The 16,599-nt window shown below is 37.2% G+C and overlaps 1 non-coding gene and 1 pseudogene across 1 annotated transcript; both read right to left on the minus strand.

Moving 5' to 3' along the window:
- Positions 1-5,226: 5,226 nt before the first annotated feature.
- LOC112323075 (U6 spliceosomal RNA) lies at positions 5,227-5,333 on the minus strand. The gene has a single exon (XR_002976703.2). It is a non-coding gene; the product is annotated as a U6 spliceosomal RNA (small nuclear RNA).
- Positions 5,334-10,252: 4,919 nt separating this feature from the next.
- On the minus strand, positions 10,253-10,680 carry LOC112322979 (ubiquitin-conjugating enzyme E2 L3 pseudogene; annotated as a pseudogene).
- Between the last annotated feature and the right edge of the window lie 5,919 nt (positions 10,681-16,599).

The following is a 16,599-nucleotide window of genomic DNA, read 5'->3' on the forward strand; positions in this document are numbered from 1 at the left end:
TGCATTTCTATAGATTAATAGTGAACTATCAGAAAGGGAAACTAAGAAAATCCCATTTACAATGGGAACAACAACAACAATAATAAAAAACAAACCTAAGAATAAACTTAAGTAAGGATATACTTGGGAAATTATAAGACACTGAAGAAAGGAATTGTAGAAGATACAAATAAGTGGGAGCATATACCGTGTCCATAGACAGGAAGAATTAACATAATTAAAATGTCCATACTACCCAAAGCAATCTAAAGATTCAACACAATTCCTCTCAAGATACCAATGGCATATTTCACAGAACTAGAACAAATATTCCAAAAATTTGTATAGAAACACAAAAGACACCAAATAGCCATAGCAATCTTGAGAAAGAAGAATGAAATTGATGGTGTCACACTACCTGATGTCAAACAATACTACAAAGCCATAGTAATCAAAATAGCATGGTACTGGCATAAAACCAGACATATAGATCAATGGAACAGAATAGAGAGCCCCCTCCCCCCTCCCCCAACCCAACCCATGCTGTATGGTCAATTAATATTTGAAAAAGGAGACAAGAATATACAATAGTGTAAAGATAGTCTATTCAATAAATGAACAGATACATGCAAAAAAAAAGAAACTAGACCATCCTCTTACACCATAAATGAGAATAAACTCAAAATGGATTAAAGACTTAAAATTTTGACTCAAAGCCTAGAAGAAAATACAGGCAGTAAAATCAGACATTTCACATAGCGATATATTTTCTGATATATCTCCTTGGGCAAGGGAAACAAAAGAAAAAATAAATACATGGGTCTAAAAAGTTTTTGCAGAGCATATAAACCATCAACAAAATGAAAAGACAACCCACTGAATGGAAGAATATATTTACCAATGATACATCTGATGAGGGGTTAATACCCTAAATTTATAAAGAACTTACATTGTAAAACTCAACACTAAAAAACAAATAATCCAATTAAAAAATAAGCAAAGGACCTGGATAGACAGTTCTCCAAAAAGGACATACAGATAGCCAATAGACATATAAAAAGATGCTCACCATCACTAATCATCAGAGAAATGCAAATCAAAACCTCACACCTGTCAGAATGGCTGTCATCAATAAATCCCGCAAAAAACAAGTGCCGGGAAGGATGTGGTAAAAGAAGAACCATCTTGCACTGTTGGTGGGAATGCAGATTGTTGCAGCCACCATGGAAAGCAGTATGAAGTTACTTAAAATAATTAAAAATGAAACTACCTTTCAACCCAGGATCCCACTTCTGGGAATACACCCTAGAATCCCAAAACACGAATCAAAAAGAATATATGAACCCCTATGTTTGTAGCAGTGTTGTTTACAATAGCCACAATTTGGAAACAGCCCGTGTGCCCATGGATAAAGTAGGTGAGTGGATAAAAAACCATGATACATTTACACAATGGAAAACTACTTGGCCATATAAAGAAGGAAATCTTACCTTTGGAACAGCATGGTTGGATCTGGAGAGTATATGCTGAGTGAAATAACCCAGTCAGAGAAAGACAAATATCATGATTTCACTTATATGTGGAATCTAAAGAACAAAATAAACTAACAAACAAAATAGAAACAGACTTATAGATACAGAGAACAGTCTGACAACTGTGACTGGGGAGAGGGTAGTGGGGCTGGGTAAAAAAGGTGATGGCTTTAAGCCTAAAAAACCCCCTCACATACAGACAATGGTATGGTGATTACCAGAGGGAAAGGGAGGTGGAGGGAATGGGAGATGGTGAAAGGGAGATAAATGGTAATGGAAGGAAACTTGACTAGGGATGCATAGAATACAATATAGAGACGAAGTATTATAGAATTGTATACCGAAACCTATATAATTTTATTAACCATTGTCATCCCAATTAATTCAAGAAACAAGTCAACTTAATGAAAATCATTAAATGTGAGAAGAAACTGACAAGAGGCCGATACAAACAAACAAAAAACTTAACTAAAACATCCCCTTGGTGTTGCTTAAAAATATTTCACAGTATGCAAAGATAGAGTTTTAATGGATGATTATTTCCAAATATATTTCTGGAAAGTGATTTTTTTCTATCAAGATATTATAAGGGAAGCAAGAGGGGGAGGAAATGATAGAATGGCATTTCACATATTTCTCAAGTGTTTACAAAAGAGAAAAAGGCAGCAACACTGGTGAACACAGTTACCTGTCTTGAAAGCGCTAAAAGGAATGGACCTCCTAAGGAAGGCGTCTAGGAACAGAGAAGACATTAATTATGGACTTTTAACATAGTTCTCCTTGCACAGGGCACTTTTAGTGCTGGGCTAGAAATGGTAAAAATAACTAAAATCATGAGTCAAGAACTGTTAACTCAAGGAAATATTTTAGAACCCCCAATAAGAATTGGAGACAACTAATACAAATAATTGGTCTTTAAATTAATGGGAAGTAGTTATCTATTGTGTTTTGGTTGTTCATTTATCAAAAGACTGATAATTAAATGATTACGTGATTTTTGAGAGCTTTAGAAAAACATAGTAATGAACACGGAAAGTCTGAATATACTACTAGTATATCATTTATTATTATTTTATACATATTTGGAAATTGTTTCAGGAAGAACAAAGAAGAATTTCATTTGATAGTTTTGTAGAATGTTTGCCATTAAGGGATATCATAGCAGAATAACACAGACTCTCAAAGAGGATTACTATTCTGACTAAACTTACCACTAGGAAAGACAATAAATCACCTGAAAGTCAAAAGTGGGTGCAGTACTACCACAGGTGGCTATAGATTGGTTTGGTCCTACGCTGTCCGTGTACCCCCTACCACAATTTTGTCTGGAGTCTACGCTGCCTTCCCTGTTGTCCTGCAGTCTTTGGGTTGAAGCTGCCTTTACCGCTGGGCTCCAGAATTGAGCCCTTACCTAAGCTAAGTCAGTCAACGCCATCAATCTGGTTTCAACCAAGAAGACTGAATCCAAACTTTTGTTTGTGTGTGGTGGTTATGGGAACCTAAAATTGCAGGAACCACTGAAGGAAGCCCGAGAATGGAGTCAACTCAGAGGAAGCAGAGAAAGTAGGAGATTTCATCTGAGTTCTGAATAAAGTCATTCCCGAAGTCACTACTTAATGTGAACTTTTCTTTTAAATGAATACTAAAAACATTTTGGTATACTCCAATTTAAGATATTTCCCCCCTTACTTCCAACTAAAAGATTTCTAACACACTGGAACTCTTTAACCTAGCTATAGGTGTAGAACCTCCAGAAGCCTGTATCTCGGTTAGGAGATAAAGAGTAATAGCAACCCCCCCGAAGAACTATTAGGATACATACTCTGCTGTTCTGATTTAGTAAATGCACAAAGGATACACAGGAGGGAGGAGATAATAAGGATTAGTCATGAGAAGGCTTTCAGAAGGAATTGGGCAGCATAGTAAAAAAGGAAAATAACTGGGCTAATTACCCACATTATGCATGAGCAAAAATGTAAGTGCTTATGATGGCAGATAGTTTGGAAATTTTGAAAATTTCTTGTAGTTTATTCCACTGGGGTTGTTTACACTGCTCGACATTTGAGTGAACAGATACTAGTCAGAACTGCTTCAGTTTGGGGATCATAATTTGGGAACCAGGGTACCAACTGAGAGAACATTTTAAATGCCTTTGTAGCAGATGTGAACAACACTTTTCATTACTAATGTGATTCTTCTCAAGAGAAATAATGCATGTTCTGGTTTTAGTCACTTGCAAGTGGTTCTTTGCTTTACAGATTTTTCTTTGCCCTGTGAGAACATGGAAGAGATCTGCTATTCAGTAATAAGACATATTTGTTTTCCAATTACTTTGTTCCTATTGTTGAAAGGTAATGCTGGAATAAAGTTGAAGGTCACTAAGAAATGATGTTCTGATGTTTTCATGCATGACTAGGGGTTGAGTACTTCTTCGTTTTAAATTGAATAGGTGAAGCATAGGACACTTGGGTCAGCAAGTTAATGAGGAGGGAATAGAGTCTACGTACTGAAATATTGAGAGCACAAAGGATCCTAACATTAGTAATCTTCAGTGAAGAAAGAGTGGGTGGATTTTTTTAGGGAAGGGATGTTAATAAAAATCAGTGAAACATACCTTTGAGAGACTACTAGAGACTGTAGATTAATTACAGAATTTAAGTCTGAAAAGCTGAATCTGGTGTGAGAATGGGTGCAATGAACTGTATCAAATAAAGTAGCAGGTCTATCTTGTTAATGACAAATAGCAGAATCTACTTTATTCTTAATGATATGGTAATTAAATGTTTATCTCAATAAAATCATATGTAGAACTGAAAAAATAGAGAAGAAGTAATGGAAAATATAGTGAACAAAGTAGCAATTTGTCAGGAAAGTAAATTTATTGTGTGTCAATTGTATTTATTTCTCTTATAAAAAAAACTCAGAGAACATCTTGGATATTTAGAGTACTTTAGAATAGAGCAGATAACTGTAAAACAAGTCTGTGAAATTGGAATTTAAGGTAAATGGAAATATGATTTTATAGGTAGTTTACAGGGCAGTACACTGAAGTCTTTTTTTATAGCTGTCAGGAAGAAGTACCAAAATAATGAAATATCTTCCTTTTTTTCCATCAGTGATCTCAGAAAATAAACAAAAAGAAATGCATATTATCCTTCTGTTTTGTGTTACAGAACAAAAAGCAGTGGTATTATAGATATGGTATGTCACAGCTGAAGAACTGAATCAATAGATTGTCAAACAAGCTCAGTCCCATGGCCTTATGCCTCATGCATGTCCAAGGACTTTACCAGCAAGCTCTTCCTTAAGCCCCGAAATGGAAACAAATAAGCAAACACAGCTTTATAAAACAGAATCATTCCCAATCTAAGTGAGAGAGAGAGAGAGAGAGAGAGAGAGAGAGAGAGAGAGAGAGAGAGAGAGAGAGAACTGACTGGAATAGACTGGCAGCCAGTTTGGCCTTTCTGAGGTAAATTAGATGTTTCTTTTGATTGCTATTATTGCCCTTTTCTGATAATTGAACATGTATGATCATTGAACCCATTGAGAAATAAATATTATTATAAAACTAATTGGGGAATTTCTTAATGGGTTTAGGAGTTAAATGCCTTTCAAAGATATTGTGTTTTTTGGTTTTTTTAAAAAATTTTTATTGTTATTCAATTACAGTTGTATGCCTTTTCTCCCCATCCCTCCACCCCACCCCAGCTGAAAAAAACATATGGAACGCTTCACGAATTTGCGTGTCATCCTTGTGCAGGGGCCATGCTCATCTTCTCTGTATCGTTCCAATTTTAGTATATGTGTTGCTGAAGCGAGCTCAGATACTGTGTTTTAAGGTAACATGAAAGTCCTAATTGTGAAAGAATTTTAAACAGGAGTACTAAAAATTACTATGTGGTATTTAAAATACTCATTTAGTTATTTAATGTACTTATGTCTTTGCATATACTGAATCTGTAATCTGTTTTTTATCTTTGGCCTACTTGCTGCTAGGGTCTCCCCCTTCAATTCATTTTCCATGTTGCAGCCTTGGTAGTCTTTACAAAATGAAGATTTGCTGTGTCCACTTGTCCTTCCCCGATACTTCCTTTAGGACTATGGCAACCACGTGATTGCACCTCACAGATGTCCACCTATAGGGGGCATAATTGACCCTGGGACTCAGCTGCTACACATTTTTAAAATATCCATTTTGAGTTTATTCTTGAATATGGCTTAAGAAGGTGGCCTAGTTTTATTTTTTTGCATGTTATCTGTCTAATTTTCCTAATACTATTTATTGAATAGACTGTCTTTGTTTCATTGTATGTTCTTGCCTCCTTTGTCATATATTAACTGAGCATGTAGGCATGGGTTTAAATCTGGGCTCTCTATTCTGTTATAGTTCTGTGAAAAATGTCATTGGTATTTTGATAGGAGTTGCATTGAATCTATAGATTGTTTTGGGTAGTAGGGACAATATAATGATGTTAATTCTTCCTATCTACGAGCATGGTATATGCCACCACTTATTTGCTTCTTTTTCAATTTCTTCCTTCAATGTCTTATAATTTTCCATGAACAGATCTTTTAACACCTAAATTTATTCCTAGGTATTTATTTTTGATGCAATTATAAGTGGGATTGTTTTCTTAGTTTCCCTTTCTCATAGATCATTATTGGTATATAAAAATGCAATTGACTTCTGAATGTTTATTTTGTATACTACTTTACTTAATTCATTTATTAGTTCTATTAGTTTTGGGGGAAATCTTTAGGGTTCTCTGTATACAGTATCATGTTATCAGCAAATAATGACCGTTTTACTTCTTCCTTTCCAACTTGGATGCCTTTATTTTTTGTTGTCCGATTGCTGTGGCTTGGACTTCCAGTACTTTGTTGAATAAGAGTGGTGAAAGAGGACATCACCATCTTGTTCCTGATCTTAAGGAAAATGCCTTTAATTTTGCCTACTTGGTGTGATATTGGCTGTGGTTTTGTCATGTATGGTTTTTATTGTTGAGGTATGTTCCCTCTGTTCCCACTTTCCTGAGAATTTTTGTCATAAATGGTGCTGGGTTTTATCAAGTGCTTTTTCTGCATCTACTAATATCATCATGTGGTGCTGGCAATAGCTGAGTCCTGCCAATTCCAGTCTCACAAAATTTCAAACCATGCAGAGGGAGGGCTGAGGCGGGGTTGCTGCACTGAGGCGCTGGGGAGTGAGCTCTGTGGCACAGTAGGATGGAGGTTGCTGACAGGTGAGCATGGAATTTCAAATGGACATTATGGCTTTAGCACTGTCTGTGATGACCAGCGCATCTTCTAAAATGGCTGCAGGGTGGAGAGCCAATCTTTGACCTCAGGAGCCTGTCTGATGAGAAATTCCTTACCCAAATGCACAGTGTCCTATGGCTGGCAGGCCCTCCCTTGCATGGCCACAGACCTGATATTGCAGGGTTTCCCCAAGCAGGCTGGGCCAGGGTGGAGTTCAGTCACACACACACACACAAATATCAGGTTTGCCATTTAATCAATGTTATTGTGGTAACATTGGCCAGATTTTTACGTAAGAGCTGAGTCTCTCTTTTCACAGCTTTCTCTTTTTTTGGAGGGGGGTGATAGTGGCGGTAATGATGATGATGGTGGTACTGGCAGTATTTGTTTGTTTTCAAAAAATTTAAAAAAGAATGTTATAAATTTGAAACAGGAGAGTTGAATGAACTCCCACACCAGGCAGTGTAACATGGGATAAAAGAAGCCATGAGATTGGACAGAGCTGTCTCTTCTCTTCTGTGGAGGGGGCTGGGCCTGGGGAAGTGAATGAGTGAAAAAGAAACTGAATTCAAGAGAGTGGGAATTGCAAGAGCAGGGGAAGAAAGGGAACCACAACCTTTTACTTTAAACCTTAAGGTCTAAATGAAATTGAAAACTTTGAATAAATTTGGACAAGAAAAGAAACCATTATTTTAGAGTAGATTGAAGCCATGTTTTTAAAAACAAAGAAACAGAATTAGAACATCTTAAAATTTTTAAAGTATATTTTATTGATTATGCTGTTACAGTTGTCCCATTTTTTTCCCTTTGCCCCCCTCCACCTGGCGCCCTCCATCCCTCCATAATCCCCCCCTTAGTTCATGTCCATGGGTCATGCGTGTAATTTCTTTGGCTTCTCCCTTTCCTATACTATTCTCAACATCCCCCTGTCTATTTTGTTCCTACCAAATTATGCTTCTGGATCCTTGAACCATTTCCCTTTTCTTCCCCCTCCCCCTCCCAGCTGATAACCCTCCAAATGTTCACCATACTTATGATTCTGTTCCTGTTCTAGCTGTTTGCTTAGTTTGTTTTTGTTTTTAACTTTCAGATTCAGTTGTTGATAGTTGTGAGTTTGTTGTCATTTTCATGTTGATAGTTTTGACCTTCTTCTTTTACTTAAATAAGTCCCTTTAACATTTCATGCAATAATGACTTGGTGATGATGAATTATTTTGCTTTACCTTGTCTGGGAAGCACTTTATCTGCCCTTCCATTCTATATGATAGCTTTGCTAGAGTAATCTTGGTTGTAGGTAGTTTTTCATCACTTTGAATACTTCTCGCTAGTCCCTCTTGCCTGCAAAGTTTCTTTTGAGAAATCAGCTGACAGTCTTGTGGAAACCCCTTTGTAGGTAACTGTCTCCTTTTCTCTTGCTCCTTTTAAGATTCTCTCTTTATCTTTAACACCTAGCATTTTAATTATGTTGTGTCTTGGTGTGGTCCTCTTTGGGTCCAAGTTGATAGGGACTCTCTGTGCATCCCAGACTTGCATTCTATTTCCTTCACCAAATTGGGAAGTTTTCTTTCATTATTTTTTCAAATAGATTTTCCAGTTTCTTGCTCTTTCTCATCTCCTTCTGGCACCCCTATGAGGCAAATGTTGGACCACCTGAAGTTGCACCAGAGGCTGCTTATACTACCCTCATGTTTTTGTATTCATTTTCCTTCTTGTTGTTCTGATTGGTTGTTTTATGCTTCCTCATGTTCCATATCATTGATTTGATTTTTGGCATCATCTACTCTACTGTTGTTTCCCTATAAGTTGCTCTTTATTTCGTTTAGTATATCCTTCATTTCTGAATGGATCTTTTTTATGCTCCTGAGGTCCTCACTAAGTTCCTTGAGCATCCTTATAAACAGTGTTTTGAAATCTGCATCTGATAGATTGCTTACCTCCATTTTGTTTAGCTCTTTTTCTGGAGTTTTGATCTATTCTTTCATTTGGGGCATGTTTCTTTGTTTCCTCATTTTGGCAGCTCCCTGTGTTTGTTTCTATGTATTAGGTAGAGCTGCTTTGACTCCATGTCTTGGTAGTGTGGCCTAATATAGTAGGTGTCCTATAGGGTCCAGTGGCACAGCCTCCCCTATTACCCAAGCTGGGTATTTGGGGTGTGTCCTTTGAGTGGGCTGAGAGTATACCCACCTCTTGTAGTTGAGTCTTGGTTGCTGTCAGCAGATCAATGGGAGGGATTAACCCAGGCCAGTCGGCTGCAAGGACTGGCTGTGACCACTGACCACTAACCTCCACCCTCCATGGAGGATCAGCTGTGCAGGACCAGGGTGGTGGTGCTCCAAAATGGTCTGTAGCTGTCCACTGGGTGCACTGGCCCTATGGTTTCCCAGGTGGTGCAGTCCGAGGTCAGCCCCCACCTGTGTTTTGCCTGGGGTCACCCTTCCTGAGCTATAAAGCAGTCTGAGAATGCTGCTACTGGTGCTGGGCTTGGAGATTTCCAAGTGAAGCCAAGCTGTGAAACTAATCTTGCTGCTGCTACTGCCCAGCCTAGAGCTCAATGAAGCCAGCTGTTGCTTGTCAAATAGGATTTAGAAAGCTGTGAAGCATAAGCGTAGACCAGTTATTCATATGGAAAAGCAGCTTGGGTGGGTCCGTAAATTGGATGCGGTGGAGTCTCTGGGGATATCTAAGGTGGGTCAAACAGTGTTAGCTAGGTTGATGGAGTCTCAAATATGGCACCGGTCTGCCAGCTCCATAGTTCTGTGAGGGGAGGACTCAGAAAAGGGACAGTGATTTTTGCTTGTCCCAATGCAAGACACTTCAGCCTCTCCCAGTATTCCACTGGTACCCTCCAAGCTGCCACGCTTGTGCTGGAGCTCAGAGGTAGTGACTCTGAGTAGGTGAGTCCATTTGTGGGTTTTTAAAGAACTGCCTGGGGCTCCAGAAGTTTCCTCCACCAACTCAATCCCTGCTGGTTTTTGCAGCCAGAGGTTGTGGGGACTTACCTTCCTGGCACAAGAATCCTGGGTTGGGGGTTTGGTGTGGGGCTGGGACTCCTCACTCCTGAGATATCCCTCACAAATTTTTATCCACCACATGTGGGTAAGAGACCAGCACATTCTGCATCTGTGCCCCTCCTACCCGTCTTGATGTATGTGGTTTCTTTAATTCTGTAGCTGTCAGACTTCCACTCAACTTGATTTCTGATGCTTCTGACTGATGGTTGTTCTGTATTTTAGTTTTAATTTTGATGTGTTTGTACAAAGAGGTGAGCCATGTCTGTCTATGCAATTATCTTGACTGGAAGCCTTAAATTTTTAATCCTTTCTTTACAGGTTACCTAGACAACTTTTGATTAAGGAAACTAGAAAGTGAGTAACTGCTATGAGTGAATGCCAGGCAGTGACACATGTCAGTTTTCCACGGTTCTGCCGTGTGGGGGGTTCTGAATGCACTGTTCATACTGCTGGAATCAACTGCAGCAGATTTTAGTCCACAGGTTGCTTTTCCCCATATTTCTTTGTAAACTCTTCATCATTCTTACAGAATTTTTATAGTCTTTAGAGTATTCTTGAGTTAGGTCACCCCGAAGGTCATGCTTGGGCTGGGGATCATTCACCAGTGCTATGAGGATTACTTGGTTGGCTTTGGCTGCAGGCTTTCAGTTTTCAGCACCAATTACTGGCAGACAGACCTCTGCATTTTTAAATGTGATCTCTGGTGGTTTGAGTGGGTATACTGTTGGAAAGTTGATTTCAGTTCTGAAGGTCCTCTTATCATATGGAGTGTTGTCAGAAACAATAAGCCCGTGCCAAGTCAATAAATTAGCTTCATTAACCTGGAGGGTATAGAAGTTTTTCATTCCACGTTTGTGGATTTCTTCAAGGTCCTTTATAAGCTTTTTGTGGGTCTCCATCTTAGCTCTTGTGCTGCTGCTTTCCCAGTGTTCATTGTGGCTCTACCTATTACCATTTAATTATGACGTTTCTTGGTGTGGGCCTCTTTGGTTTAACCTTGTTTGTTACTGTACTTCTTGGACTTGTGTGTGTCTCTTTTCTTCACCAGGTTAGGGAAGTTTTTGATCATTATTTCTTTAGATATGTTCTTGGTTTCTTGTTCTCTGTCTTCTCTTTCTGGTACTTCCATGATGCTAATGTTGTTACTCTTCATGCTGTCCCAAAGGTCCCTTAAACTATTTTAATTAAAAAAATATAATTATTATTATTTTGCTGCTCTGATTAGGTGATTTTTCTACCTTGTCTTCCAAATCACTGATTTGATTTTCTGCTTCATCCAACTTAGTGTTTATTCCTTGTAGTGTATCCTTCATTTCTTATTTTTTTATGGTTTCTATGTCCTTTTTCATGCTATTTTAGTTCTAAGTTCCTTGAGCATCCTTATAACCATTTTTTTGAACTCTATACCTGATAAAATTGCTTGCATCCATTTCATTTAGCTCTTTTTGTGGAGATTTCTCCTGTTCTTTCATTTGGGGCATGTGTCTTTGTCTCCTTATTTTGGCTGACTCTTTGTGTTTGTTTCTATGTATTAGATAGATCTGCTATGACTCCCAGTCTTGGTAGTGTGGCCTTATGTAGTAGGTGTCTTGTGGGACCCAGTGGGGCAGTCTCCTTGGTCATTGGAGCTGTGTCTCCAGGAATGTCTTGTCTGTGGGTTATGTAAGCCTTCCTTTTGTAATTGTGTCGTGATTCTATTGGTCTGTTCATGAGTGTGTTCAACCCACAGGCTAGCTGACTGTGAGGACTGAACCTGGCCACAGTGTATCAGCTGCTGAGTGGGTGCTGACCACATAAAGCAAAAACTTGCCTAAATAGGGTCTGATGCCTGCCTGGATCTGCCTTTGGATATGCTTCTTGTGAAGCAAAATGGATCCTGCTCTGATGTTGTCAGAAGCTGGTCACTGGGTGTGTTGTTCAGGGGCCTCTTGGGAGGCACTATGGTGCAGTCAATGTCAGATACTGCCTGTGACTCAGTCACAAATATGTGTTCAATCTGCCACATATAACCAGTCTGAAAAAACAGAGCAATGTATATTTTATTTAGGTTCTCAAGTCTGATGGTCTAAAAATAAAAATCAATATATCATAGTTAAAAGTTATATTTCAGGACATTTCATTTTTGCTTTGGATTAGACAGTGAAACACTTTTAGTTTTCTTTGTCCTAAAAAGAGTGTATACATTAAGATTTCATTATGTCTTTCAGTAAAATCAATACAGTTGGTAGAACATTTCGCCATTACCTCTTAAAAACACCAGTTAAACCTCAACACTTATAAATTATAAAGCTTTAAAGTGATCATTTTGTTCAAATATTTAATTTATAGAAAATTGAGGCCTGGATATTAGGTGGCATCCTTAAGCTATACCTTCTGTTCCTAGAAGAAATGAAACTATAGCTAGGTGTTTAGTGGGAAGGATGATGATGATGGAAAGGGAGAGGAGGGGGAAGTTATGGGTTAGGAAAACAAGGAACAAAATGCCAGCCCAAGGAAAAAATTGTCTCTTAACTGAAGCCTGGCTAGTTTTGGGGTTATTCATGCTCTTTCAAACTCCCTCTGCTTCAGGGATCTAATGCCTCTCACATTTTAATTTTTCTCATGAGGAGGAAGACAGCTCTTATAAATCACACACAGACTTTAATTATATGTGTTACTTCTCCTGGAAATATTTACATGTTCAAATAGGGTATGAGCAAAAGTATCCTTTAGTTAATCTAATGATAACGTTTTAGGTGTTTTGATTATTTTATGTATGGTAATTATTTTGCAACAATAGTTATTTGCACGTGGTGCTCAAGTAATCATTTATTTGACTATTTTGTGAGCCCTCCTTACTCCCTCAAAGGGAAGATTTTTGAAATTCTTTCTCCTGATTAAATAGTTCTAGTTTGAACCTCATACTAGTTGTTATAAATGTTAGGTTTTTCATCAAATTCTTTTTTTTTTTTAAATTAGCAATGTTAGGAAATCCCTTATACATTTGATGTAACCACAAGTTCCTGCTCTCAATGCACTGGCAAAAACCAGGATTAAAAAAGTGAATTAGAAATAATGCCACGGGAAATCTGTGGTACAACTGTTATCATTGCTTATATACAAACTGCTTATGTAGTTATTAAGCCCTAGTACAAAATAAATAATGATTATAACTAATTAGCATTTAGAAAGGCTGGATATCAATAAACACATAAAAAGAAAGCTTTTTCCCTTATACTGACAAAAAGTAGTTGTAAAAGTATGTTAATGATTTTTTTATAATGAAAAATAACCTTAGCAAAAAATGTATGAGAAGCGTAGAAGAAAGTATATAAAATCTTAGTTGTATTTGATTGAAATTTAATACAATCTCTACATAAATCTGGGAAGAATTGACATCTGTAGAAAGAATGAACATTATGATATTAATTTTCCCTAATTTTATTATATAGATTTCATACAGTTTATTCAATACACTAAAATTTATTTTTTGAGCAGGACATAATTTTTCTGAAGTTTATATGAAAGAATAAACTGACAAGATATGCAGAGAAACTTTAAAAAGAAGTATATTAAGTATATTATTAAGTGCACTTAATAATATATACTTATTAAGTATATACTTATATTAAGTATATTAAGTATGTATACTTATATATTAAGTATAATTACCATAGGATATATCATTAAATAATAGTAACTAAAAGTGTGTTTCTGATACAAAAATAGAGCCGATGGAAAAGGCTGGGCCAGAAACAGACTCTTACATCCAAATTTAATAGGTGAATAAGTTGGCATCATGAATAAATATAGAATTTAAGAGTTTTTAAAAACTAATTAAGGAAATTGGCTAAAAATATTTATAAATTTAGTTTAGATTACTTTTTCAAAGTAATTTAGATGTCCTGAAGAGTTAAAACTATCAAGCTATAAAAAATTAGAGGAATACATACAAAAATAACTGATATCTGTATATATAAGTACTTTCTTAGCTTAAATTGAAAAAAGAAATTACACAGAAAGTTTAATGGATTTTATCAAAAACAGAAAACCACTTATGTAAGAAAAATTAAAACCCTAAAATAAGAAGCAAATAAAAAACTGGATAAAACAACGAGCATATGCAAGTATACATGATGAAGAACAAGTATCTTCACAGTGTAAAAAATAAATGTCAATAGAAAACAAAAAACCTGTTAAAATAAATTGGCTAAGAAAAACAGTTTACAAGGATGAGACTGGATAAGAAAACACCACTGGAGAGCAAATGTTTATGGTCTCTAGCAGTCGTCGATGTAAAGTGAAATAAGAATGAAAAGCTATTATATTCTTGTTACATTAAAAATATAGTAATTGGTGCTACTGGGAGGGCCTGTCATTGCCTCTGGTAGTACAAATGAGAAACATATACAACTGAACGATATACGACAAGAGTTGTAACAAAGAAGGCCTTTGAAGCAGCAATATGGCTTAAGGAAACCCAGCCTAAGGTAAGAACCCTATGACAGCAAAAGTATAAGCAACAAAAGCAAAAACAGACAAGTGGGATGACATCTAAGAAACAAATAAACAAACAAACAAAACCTTCTGCACAGCAAAGGAAACAACCACAGAGTGAAAAGGCAACCTACAGAATGGGATAAAATATTTGGAAATCATACATATCGTAAGGGGTTAGTTAATATGCCAAAAATAGAAGAAACTCCTAAAATTCAATTGAAAAAACCAACAAATAACCCAGTTAAAAGTGAGCAAATGGCTTAAATAGACATTTCTTCAGAGAAGACATACACATGTCCAACAGGTAGCTAAAAAGATACCCAATGTCACTAGTCATCTAGAAAATGCAATTCAAAACCACGATTAGATATTACCTCACGATGGGTAAGAAGGCTATTATAAGAAAAGAAAAGATGATAACTCTTGGCAAGGATGTGAAGAAATTTGAACCCTTGTACAATGTCAGTGGGGATGTAAATCGGTGTGGTCACTGTGGAAAGCAGTGTGGAGGTTCCTCAGGAAAAAAAATGACGGATATCATATGATCCATCGATCTCACTTCTGGGTAAATATCCAAAAACATTGCAACCTGTATCTTGAGGAAATATACGCAATCCCATGTGTATTGCAGCATATTCACAGTAGCCAAGATGTAGGAAAAACTTAAATGTCTATGAGAGGATGAAAGGATAAAGAAGACATGGTATATAAATGCAGTATTATTCAGCACTAAAAAGAAGGAAATCCTGCCATATGTGATAATGTGGATGAACCTGGAGGACATGATGCTAAGTGAAATAAGCCAGTCACAGAAGGAAAAATACCACCCGATTCCACTTATTTGAGGTATCTGAACTAGTCAAACTCATAAGAACATAGACTAGAATGGTGGTTGATGGGCTGAGGCGGGGAGGAAGGGGAGAGTTACTATTCCACAGATAGAAGTTTCTGTTATGAAAGACAAGTAAGTTCTAGGGAACCATCAGTACATTTATTTCCAATAACATATTTTTTTTATTATTTCCCCAAGTCATCTTCATTTTTGGTGATATTTTGAAGGTTGAGGAAACAAAATGAATTTTGAATTATTTTCTCCCTTTGTGTTTCTTTATATTTTGTCTCCATAAGAAAATATCAGGTGGACCTAAGTAATCTTTGGTCAGGCAGTCTGGGATTTGGGGAGAGAAGTTTCAGGCCTATGGCTTTGAAAAGAGTGGCAAACCCACCCTGCAGCCTGGCACCCCAGGCCTTTGGCGACCTGCCTGCAGAGACCGGGGACTCTGCCTTCCTGCCCGGACCCCACTCCCAGGATAAGTTGCATAGTTACAAGTTGGGAATGTAGTACAGCATTTGGCAGTCATTTTAATAAATTAAGCAACAAATTACTGTGAAAAAAAAAAAAAAAAAAAAAAAGATGTGAACGGAGTGCAGGAGCGTGATCCTTAGGATGGAAACTTTGAAAGACGCCTGACCTGCTTTGGTGTGCTTCAGCCCAGAGATGGAAACTCATTCCCATGGTCCCCTCTGAAGGCCCTTCAGGGCAGGTCCCTGGGACAGTGCAGGGCTAAGTGTTGTGGAATTATTATGATTTTACTCTGCTTGGATTTGTTAAGGAGGCTGTTGAAACAATAGACATTTTTCAGCTTGGATTAACTGACACATGGGCTATTTTTCCTAGAGGGATATGCAGGTTAGAGGGAAAAAATATGAATTGAATTTATTTTGCTCCACATCTGCCAGTTTATAGCTACTGCTGTAAGAGAAAACTTTGATAGATAATGACCAGGGAAAATTCCTGTACCTTCAGGCTGTACTTTCAGCTGGCAGCTGATCTTTTGAGTAATGGAGAGAGGACACTCCTTATCACATAAAATATTAATTTAAAAGTTGATAAAGGTAGTTCAGTAAAAACCCTGCTTCTCATCTTGTGAAATGTATTTCGTTGATTTTGTTTTTTTTCAGTCAGAGAACTACAACAGGTACTGACAGAATTCCTTTTTGTTTATACTCAGTAGAACTTAATGGTTTTAAAGACCCAACCCTTCTGTTATGTATACCTTCTCATACATATGTCACTATAACATTAAATTTTAAAATATCAAACTGCTCATTAGAACCTGTGACCATGCCGCTGTAGTGGAGACATGAAGGCTGCTCTGGATTGGGGTCCCAGAACTTGCTTTATTATCAGAACACTTGCTTAGGTGACAAGTGCTGGTTGTGAATTGTCTATTTTTCTTTACCTATAGCCTTAAAAGCTTGCTGTTACCATGGGACAGATCAGCTCTGAATGAAGGAAAATGATCTTCGGTTTCCTACCATCCATCTTCTTTCCTTTT

Source organism: Desmodus rotundus, chromosome 10, assembly GCF_022682495.2.
Source record: "Desmodus rotundus isolate HL8 chromosome 10, HLdesRot8A.1, whole genome shotgun sequence".
Lineage (NCBI taxonomy): Eukaryota > Metazoa > Chordata > Mammalia > Chiroptera > Phyllostomidae > Desmodus > Desmodus rotundus.